This window comes from Heterocephalus glaber, unplaced genomic scaffold, assembly GCF_053883595.1.
Source record: "Heterocephalus glaber isolate CG9 unplaced genomic scaffold, H.glaber_assembly_v1.0 deba00001745, whole genome shotgun sequence".
Taxonomy (NCBI): domain Eukaryota; kingdom Metazoa; phylum Chordata; class Mammalia; order Rodentia; family Bathyergidae; genus Heterocephalus; species Heterocephalus glaber.
The window spans coordinates 3,091,714-3,102,425 of NW_028258451.1; the positions used below are offsets into that span (position 1 = coordinate 3,091,714).

A 10,712-nucleotide genomic window follows, 5' to 3' on the forward strand; every position below is an offset into this window, starting at 1 on the left:
TCACAGAATAAAAAAGAATGCAGTCCAAGATCTAAACCAAGATCGCATACTGCATTTATCTGTAATGTGCCTTTGCACAGCTAATCATCCACATCACATTGGATGGCAAAATAAGAAAATAAGACATTACTGACCATAGTAAAGCTAAAGCAAAGATCAAAAATGCTAGATGAGTTCCAGTTGAAGGCCAAAGTGGTCATTTGTATAATATGGAAAGAGCTCTGAAGAACAGTTCAATAAAAGGCATGAAGACAAATCAGAAATGGTAAACTTAATGGAAACAAAAAGATAATGAAAAGTAACCAGTTTTATGAAATATTCAAATGGAAATAGAACTCTTTAGGAGATGCCTGACTTTCAAAATATAAAATTGTTGTGGTATATTTTCTTTCTTTTTAAATTTTAATTTTTTTTAGTGTATGGTTGCAGTTCACCATGAGGACATTCTTCATAAGGAGTTGGTACATGTCTATAACACATCTTAATTCTCTCTTCATCCCCTTTCTTCCCATTCCTCCCTCTCCCCTTCCTCCATCCCTAGGCCCCATTTCTTTTGCAAAAGATCTATTTCCTATTTCCTGTTACCTATCATGTATTTTACTCTTTATTTATATTTGAGTGACACCAGGCAATAAGCTTCTAGCCTAAATGGAATAAAAGGGGGGAAGAAGAAGAACGTCTCACTTCAGCTTCTTTGGAGGAGCACTAGTCTTTGCCATCACCTTGGGATGTGTCTCTCAGCTTCCAGCTCAGACTTCAGCATTCCAGCATAGACCCTTTGGCTGCCAGTGGAGCTCTGCAGTGAGCTCCATTCCAGGTCTTCCATCGTCGAATGGATTATGCTGCTCTCCAGCGTGCAGGCAGCCCTTTTGCACTCCTCTACACCTGACTCTACAGGTGACCATTGTGAGCTTACATTAGAAAATAAAAATATAAATGTTCTGTTACTCTAGTGAGCCCTGAATGATCCATCATGAAACCTGAGATACTTTGTTATGGCTACCTGAATGGAGTGAGAAACTAGTTTTTCAATATTTTTATCATACATGTCAGAATGGAATTGCTGGGTCTTATGGAAATTCCCATACCTGTATTTTTGCTGTGTCCATGTGTGGTGGAAAGACTGAGGGATCTCTCTGGTGTCTCTTACAAGGGCATCATCCCGACTCTGTCCATTGTCAACAGTGCAGGAGTCCAACATGGTGTTCTTACCTATGGTAGTACTGTTAAATGATTGCCATATTCAAGCTGTTGTATTCACCTAATATATTCATCTCTTTACATAGTTATCTTTTTACCTGGAGAAAACAATAAAAGTCCAGCCTCAGTAAATGTCAAATATACATAACAATACTATTAACTGTGTACATAGTGGGCTTATTTTATGTAGCACAGTGACCAGGGGTTCATGGATATTGCCAATGACAAATTCCCTTGACTTGTAGGACTGAATAACATTCCGTTATAAAAATACATCCTATTTTCTTTATGCATTGTTCAAAAACAACCACTTAGGTTGTGTTCCTATCTCACCATCTCTGAGTAGATGAAGGTGGATGGCAGAAGGGAAAGCAGGTGAGGCTCCCAACAAGCAGGTGTTAGACTTAAGCATGAAGCATGGTTTCCACAAACCATCTCACAGACTGCTCCAAGAGGCCTGACGCACCTGTGGCCCCCTCCAACCGCCGGCATGGACGTGTCCCTGGCCCTTGGCCTAGGCGTCCTTCTGGGGCTGGTGCCCTGGCCATGTCTCCACACACAGCCGAGCCTTTGTGGATTGCACGTGAGAGCCCAATGCCTCCTTGGAAAGAGGTGACAGAAAGCCGGGTAAAGGAGATTCCTGAAGGGAGCACAGAGAGGGCACTGAGCTGGCTGTTTATTCTCTCCTCCAGCAGATACACATGGACACTTCCTGGGTGGCCGGCTGTGTCACAGGGATCTGGACAAATCAGGAAATAGAAAGTACGCGAAAAGAGTGCTGCCTGACTGGAAATGTACTCTACTCAAGAAACCGGGATAGATAACATGAAATTATATATATGCAATTATTTATATATAAATTATAAAGTGTGCTAGCTTGTGGTAGGCACAACAGAAGGGAGAAAATGAGAAGCGGCAAGATAGTGTAAACGTTCCGCAACGGGGTAAGAAAATCCTACGTTAGTTAGCAACACAGTAAACAATCGCAGGAGGTAAGGGACTGAGATGTATTTCTTGTAATACATTCTAACCAGAAAAAAACTTGGTGGACAAGGGGATAACTCAGAGACCTGACCCAGCATAAACACGGGCTTGGGTTTGGTGCCTAGTACTGCACATATGAAAGGAAGGAAAAATGGAAGGAAAAAAGGAAGGCACACAAGAAGGAAGAAAGAGAGAAAGAAAAAAGAAAGGAAAGAAAGAAAACAAAGTTCTAAAAGGAAGTAAAAAAGACAGAAAAAAGACATTTAGATGACTTTAGTAACCTTGATGTCCGGCTACCGATGTTTCTCCAACTTCTGGCCACTTCCTGTAACCTCTTTAAATTCAGGGCTCTGGGGACAGACCAGATGTTCATGCATCTGCTGTCCTCAGGGTGTTTTGTGAGGTCTGTGGTGTCCATGCATAAGAGCCCGTGAATCCCCAGCTCCTTGATCTGGGCCCTCAAACAACAGTCTTCCTTTCCTCAAATTTTAGTTCTTGTAGTTGATGATTTCCATAGCAACAACAGTGATTCCAGGAGACCTTTAGAAGCACAAATTCTCAGTCCAGAACCAGAACTATAGAATTAGGTAGTCTGGGGTTCAGACAGAAAGACCTATGTTATTAATAGATTCCAGGTGATTTTGATGCCAAGACAAAGAGTATTCCACCCCTCTGCTGTGACTCTGGTTAGACCAGTTGCCTGGGATTCTTGTGATTAACACAAATCCTGTATAAAATTTTGGTGTGTGTGTGTGTGTGTGTGTGTGTGTGTGTGCAGGCACGCTTATAAGTATGCTAAAATATATTTCTGTACAATATGTTTTTCTATAAATACAAGTAAATCCCTGGATTGTACACAGATAGGAATTTTGTCTTTACGCTAGAATATTAATCGGACAGACTGAAGTTCCCTTTCCCTGCATATCTGATTCTTCTTGTCAGCTCCAGGTAATCCCAGAGCTGCCCTCTCCCCTCCCCATCCTCCTCATCCTCCTCCCCTTTCTCTTTTTCCTTCTCCTTCTCCAAAGACTGCACAGCACTTAGCTTCCAGTATTCACCAAGAAATCTATCAGGGCTGTGGAATTCCAGCTCAGGACATGGATATTCCTTCCAACCACGAAGGGCCTTATCCAAGGCCATAGAAAACTCACCTGAAGTCCACTGGTCCTCAGGCCACTTTCTGGCCCAAATCAAAGCCCACAAAGCATCTTGACAGAGTTAGTGCTGTTCGAATGTTGCTCTAGACCCAGATCCATTCCATCTTCATGAGGAGATTCCTGTATATTAGCTCCCGAAGGAATCCATCACTAGATATCCTGGACACCAGCCCAACAATGATTGAGTACCTGAGCTCCAAGCCACTGCTGGCCTGGGGACATTGTGCCTGCTCTTCCTCCTCCATGGAACACTTTACTCATGACCCTGGATGGGAGGTTTAGGGTTGGGTTAGAACTGGAAAAATTGTTTCCAAAATCTTTGTGTCTTGAATAAAGCACTGAGTAGGACACTGAAAAAAGAGTAACAAGTGATATTTATTAAAAGCAAAAGAAGCAAAGACAACTCCACATGGAGAGAACAGGCCAGTGAGAAGAGCCCAGGGCCCTAACAGGGCCAGGTACGAGGTCTCTTAAGGTCCTGGGATTGTATGAGGATCGAGAGCTGGGGACTGACTGGACTCATGGCCCAACTGGCTCCTGACTTGGCCCAGCTATGAGGAGGGGGTTTGTAAACACAGGAGGCTTTAGAGGAAGGGTCACAGCATCCAAAGCTCACTGGAAGCAGAGTCAAACTGCAATGCAAATGTGGCTGGGATGGAACTGGGCATGTAATTCTGGTTCTGCCTCTGCCTGGGGTTTTGAAGGCACAGGGTGACTCTATCTAGTGGTGTTTGGATGATTGGCCATAGTCCTCCTCCTCATTGTGCCTGTCCTTTCATCCTTCCACATGGCACCCTGCTGCTTTTGTCATGTGCTGGCTCTACCTCCTCCCTCACTCATGTACCCAAACCACTCCCTCTCTCCTCGAACGGTATTGCGGATGTCACCTCCAGCACCCTCCCACTCCACGATCACCCTCACTCCTTGATGCTCTTCTTTTCCATTTCTGCAACAACTGTGAACCCAGAATTTGCCATATAATGTGTATATTCCCCATTCCATATTGGGGAATCCCATCCCTATCCCTGCAACAGCAAGGAAGGTGACACAGAGACACATCCAGAGGAGTCTGGGCGCCACCAGAAGCTTCAGGAAATGTTTGCAGAAGCAGTGAGAGGTGACCCCAAGCCTTCCCTTCCACCTATCAAGGTTTCCCTGCTCCACTTCCGATCACTTCAGAGTGATCCTCTTCTCCATGTTTATGTTTTTCCTGAATGAAAAGATGTCACACTTTCTATTCAAAACAGTTTCGTGCCAGCCAAGTGTCTGTCACATCCATGAGCTCTGTTGAATTCTCAGGTGTCTTACAGTTCAGCACTCTCTGCTTAGCACCACTGAGACTCATCTGCTGACAGGATTGGCAGAAACTCTACTCTAACTTTTGATCTCATTCCAATACTTCATTAAAATTTAACTCTCCATAATTTGCTTACTTCACTGCTGTTTTCCAACGGTAATCTCCAGTCCCCACACAGACACTGTCACTGAGCCTTCAAGATAAAGGATAGTCACTTTCCAGAAGCAGATGAGCTCATGGAATCTGAATGCTTCATCTCAGGCTTTAAAGGCCTTCTTTCCACACCTGCAGGGTGCTTCCACAGCAGCCACCATCCTGGAAGCCAGTGCCGATTTGGTAAGTAACTGCTATTCCCTGATGAGTGAGATATTTTTCCCAGAATAGACCATTTCTGATAACAGTCAATGAGCAATTTTATATGAAGAAACAATTCTGCTATCTGGGGTTGGAGCACATATATTGACAAGGAGAGGCTCCCAAGGCATGGTGACCCTTCATCTTCCTGCTTCAGCACTGCCTGGAATCTCTGCTTGAAGTTTCTTTTTGTCTAGATGGCTCCTCTCTCTCACTGCTGGTGAAACCTCACAATATCTACTCTGAGAGCTTCAGTCCATGGGTTTTATTAATGGACTTTGAGTGGGCAGATACTGTTGTCATAGCAATGTTGGACAAATGATTTTGATGTTATGTGAGTGTGATGTGCAAATGGAATTTGTAGCAGATTTTATTAACCTGTATGAAGAGCATAGAATTTGAACTTATTGTACCATTTAGTGAAAGAAAAGTAAAACTCAAGGAATATGTGAGTGCAAATTACAAAAGTATACAATGAGAGAGTATCAAAACTTCTTGCAAAACATAATTTTATGTACACAGTATTGCTGTTATCAGAAATATTTTGCTCTCTTCTCTTTGGAAAGATCACAGATAATTATGAATCAGTATAGCTTTGTAGGTGTCATCTAGAAGATATGACTTGTTCTAACAAACCATGTTATGACTACACACCATCTGATGGATGCATTTTTATCTCTTTTGTGGAGACTGAAATTTTCCTATTTACATTCTGATTATGCTCCCAGAAAACTTTTGTAGTCTAGGGACATTTAAGAATATTTATTTTTTTCTTGGAAAATCCAGTTTGTAAAGGAGCGTGTTTAGGAATGACAGTAATTTTAACAATTTGGAGGTCTTCTTTCAAAGAAATAGTACTTTATTAAAACTTATGCAAAATCAATTGCCTCTTGAATATGACATAAATGTATTTCAAAAATTTAAGTAAAATATTTTGTATCTTTACAATTCAAAGTTTTCTCGCTGTGCTTCATGGAGTGTTCTCTGAAAAGTAGCCAGTTTTGAAATTGGTTTAATGTTTTTTGAGTTATCTCAGTATGATTTGTACGAATACTAAAATATTGTGAGTAATTCCTTTGACATCATTTTAGAATCATTTCTTAGTTTTCATCTCCACTGTATTGTGCAACTATTTAATTTGCAAAGATCCATGAAAAGTATATTTTTACTTTAAACTCAGACCTTAATTTTTAATGACTTACTCCAATTTACTTAAAAAGAAAATAAACTTTTTTACATAGGTATATTTTGTTCTCATCTGCAGACTGTATTAACTTTTTTGTCAATTAGACATAGGAATAAATTGTTTTTATTTGAAATCCATAGAATATTTAATGCCTTATCTATTTTCTTCCCAATCAGCTGAAGTTTAATGAATATATTTGCTTATAAATTTATTCCATATGAACACATCAAGAGGTGTTTCTAGGATCCCTTCTATGTGTCATTAACTCTATTATTATCATCTGCACTGAATTAACCATTGGATACATATGTAAGTTCTTCTTAGTAAAATTATTATTATTCTTTCCTATTTCTTAATATTTGTAATTTATATTTAAGGATGTGGATTATATATAGTTATTTATGAGTTATGTTTATATTTTCCAATAAATTATAGATTATATTTCATTGTTTGAGTTTTCCCAAAATATATTTTAATATTTCAGTAAAACAGTTCCTGTAAATTTTAAAATGGGAGCAAACTACTTACAATACTATTGATTTTTATTTGACTGCAGTTATGTATATTCATATATTTTAATTTATTATAAGATTTCATAACATTCTTATATGATTCTCAGCTCTACAGTCGTCAACTTTCAATACAAATTTGTAGTTGTTAATTAAAATAAAATTCATGTATATTTCTAGTCTCATATTGAATGGGAGACACAATCTCACTCAAAATTCATTTCAATATCTCTAAATACAAGGTCTCTTTCATTATGACAGCATTTTTTCTATCAAAAATATCAGTACCTCAAATAAGAATTTCATGTTGCCACTTTATGAAGACTGAATTTTTCAGAATCAGTGTTTTGATCAGGAATAAGCACTGTGCTCCTTTTCAATAAAATGTCACACATCTCAATTCACTTGTATTTCTAAAGCTTCTACTAGCATCTCATGTCAGTTGTGTTTGTCATTTCTCTGGTGGTATGACTGGGTCATTTGTCGGGTTTACTTCCCCACGTTCTCCCACATCATTGCTTCTCCTTGATGCCTTGTAACATGCTCTCCCACACTTCCCACCCATGTCCAATACGAGCCAGAGGCACTGGATCAAATCCAGGTTCACTCTTGGGCTCTGTGCTCCAGGTGCCAGACTGTGACTTCCAGCTGCATCCAGTCCAGATGCTCTGAGCTCTGGCTTTCTCCTTCCTGCTGTCGAGCTTCATTGTGTCCTCCAGTTTGATCAGCTCTTCACTCAGCATCATTTCCTCCACTGGCATTTCACCCATGTGTCAGCAGTCACTGGGTGAAATCATTAAATGAAGATTGACTTGAAAATAACAGGTTCTATCCATTATTTTATGAGTATGGACTTGCTTGTGGCTTGGCTAGTTTTGTCAGGACTGCTGCACTTAGCTAGAAATAATCTATGTAGCAGCTCTCCTGGTCTTCTATTTGGTTACCCTACAGTGCCATTGGTATTCTGAAGGAAAGTACTTGATTGATATATATATATTTATTATTATTATTATTATTATTATTTGGTACTGGGGATCAAACTCAGGTCCTTGTGCTTGCAGGGCAGGCAGCAGAACCACTGAGCTAAATCCCCAGCCTAGGACTTGATATTTCTGCTATCTTTAGCAATTGGTGAAAAAATGAATTGCAACATTAATCCTCTGAAAAACATGTGTTTCTTTTCATATTATTAGCAGCATATAGGTTTCAGAACTCATTTCATATGATTCAGTCATTTCTAATTACCAGTTTGAATGCTTGATCTGTGCCATTATTTTTAAATTGGGGCTAATTCAGTTTGAATCTTTTGCTCCCTAAACTGACCTCCGCAGCCTTTAACAGCTTGCCTATTTTCTTGTTTACAAATCATATATCAAATAGTCATCTTGACAGTGCTGTGTCCCAGACATGAATCCACAGCTTTAAAAGGAAATTCTGCATTTGTTCAATGAGAAGTTGTATGTAGGCCTTGCACCTGTGCCTGAGGGCTGCACCCTGGACTGGGGTGTGGTGTGATGCTGACACACGAGATGAGGACATTTCCTACATACCAGTTGCACAACATGGGACTTCCTGTAATCTCCTTACCATGGTCATTTTGGTTTCTTGAGTAGATATGGGATATGAAATAAGAAAATTGCTGCACCTCAGGACGATATGGAAAGTGCAGGTCTTTATTAGTCAGCTGTCCATCATGGTGACAAAATACCTTTGGAAATCATCATAAAGTGGGAAAGATTTATTTTACCTCATGGTATCAGAGGTTACAGATCATGGCCAGCTGACTCTATTGCTTTTAGATCAAAAATGCAAAATTAATTACACTTTACAGACAAGATCTTCAGAGTCATCATTCTTGTCATGAACTCTACCAATTTCTATTCCTTCTCATACATCACTGCCAAAACTTCTCCAAGGTCTTACTTTCTTTCATTAGCAACTGATATTTCCTGAGAATTTGTATTATTTGTTTTTCAGGTCATGCTTTGGTTGTATAGCTGAGTTGGCCTCAACTCATGATCCTTCTGCTCAGCCTTCAGAGATTGGGGTTATGCATGCCCTCCACCACACAGGGCCCCTCCCAGCTATTTATGTCACCACTGTGTAACTCCTGTGTAGTCATCTTTAACAGCTTACTTCACTTTGAAATGGACAAGTTAATGTCACTTCTCCACCAAGAAAGGAAAGATATTCACTTCCCAAGAATTAGATGAGATTATGGATTCTTTTAGTCCACTTTGAGCTGTTATAACTGAACACCTGGGACTAGCTAATTTATAATGAATGGACATTTATTTCTTAAACTTTTAGAGGCTGAGGAGGTAAGTTCCTTGCATCTGGGCAGATCCTTTTACCATGTCATCCCATAGCAAAAGGCTTAAGGGCAAGAGGCAATGATGAGAGAAAGCAAGCAAGCAAGGGGTCATACTTATGGCTGCAAGTACTTATATAATTAATCCATTATTGTCATTAATTAATCTTGATGGTAAAGCCCTCATGACCCAAACCTCATTCATGAGGCCCTATGTCTCAACACTAACACATTAGGAATTAAGTTTGCAACACATGATTTTTGGGGGATAGTGTTCAAACCATAGAGAATCAATACCCTTGGTTGGAGAGCCTCCTTTCCATAATCTCCACCTTTGAACACTGCAGGCATTTCCACTCACAAATAAATTACTTTCATTGTTGTCTTTTCAAAACTGATGCACTGAATTATCCTTTTAGGATAAGAATCCTAAAGGATTTTGAATATATGTCAGCAAATCAACTTAAATGTCCTAAATGGATGAAAGCTTTGCTCAATAAATTGGACAAAATAATGCAGGCATGGGAGATGTTTTGTCTGTAACTCACAATTTCATAGTGGCCTACTCTCCCTCCATGACCTTTCTTGATTGCCTATTCTGAAATATTTTTTTCTGTGGCCCCTGCCCCAAAATACACAGGTGACAAAGTCACTGTACCACTCATTATCTATGCATTTGAATTATATAAACATAATGCTTTTTGCATTGTCCTACATGTAGACACATTATGTTTCTGCATGACTTTATGGAATGATATGGTCATTTGAGTCTGTAGCCTTTTACAGACACTGAAACATTACAGTTATGGCATCTTTTGGAGGATTCCAAGTTTCAGAGTTTGGAATATCATTTAGGTACTCCTTTGTAGACAGCACACAAAAAATATGAGTAACCTGTATGTCAAGTAGTGACCTGCGCCAGCCACAGACCTGGGGCCACCATTTCCCAGCATCCCTCATGGTAGTTCTGGGCCTTTTCCAGTGGAGGCAACGGGAGTGCAGATTACCCAGTGCCTGCGGGAGCCACAGTTCCCACAGTGACCAGTTCGGAGGACATTTCCTGGTGAGGCATGTGGCTTTGGAGTGGGACTTCGGTTTTCTTCCTTCCAGGTATAATTTTGCCATGTGGAATGCTGTGACAGGACTGACAAGGTGAAGAGCGTCTCTTGTCGCCCAGCACAGAAGTGTGTTGAGGTACAGTGAAGCTGCCTGTGGTTACCTCTGCCAAGCCTGGGACAGGGTCCTCTGGGCCCTGTAAACCTGGGAGGTGCTTCTCCCATCTAGTGTCCCTGGCAGTGTACAGGAGAGGAGGATATCATGGGCGGGGTCTCTGACTCTGATATTTTTTTATCAGTGAGAACAGGTACTGGTCCTGCTAATGCTCTGCTAATGGGTCTTAGTTCCATATACAGTTCTGCCATAATTTGGAGATGCCAGCTTATCATCCCCCAGGAACTAGGGGTCACTTCGCCCTCTACCTGTTACAAAGCACACATCCCACAGTACCTTGTTCACTCTCATCCATAGTGCAGCCACATATCAGTCTTCCTCTCCCAGGTTGTGAAATATGTGGTTAATAAACTGCTGTCAGTCTCATCTGTTTAGTGTTAAGGGTCGTTTTTGGCCATTCCCATAATGCCAATGACAGTATCCTATCCTCAGCAGTGGCCTATAGATAGGATGATTAATATATACTCTTCTAGGGAAGAGGCCA

At 40.4% G+C, this 10,712-nt stretch overlaps 1 long non-coding RNA gene across 1 annotated transcript; it reads right to left on the bottom strand.

The window, feature by feature from the left end:
• Window positions 1–586: 586 nt before the first annotated feature.
• LOC110346093 (uncharacterized) lies at window positions 587–6,609 on the bottom strand. The gene is made up of 3 exons (XR_002389895.2): window positions 1,667–6,609; window positions 1,089–1,298; window positions 587–911 (listed from the first exon to the last, which is right to left on the bottom strand). It is a non-coding gene; the product is annotated as an uncharacterized LOC110346093 (long non-coding RNA).
• Between the last annotated feature and the right edge of the window lie 4,103 nt (window positions 6,610–10,712).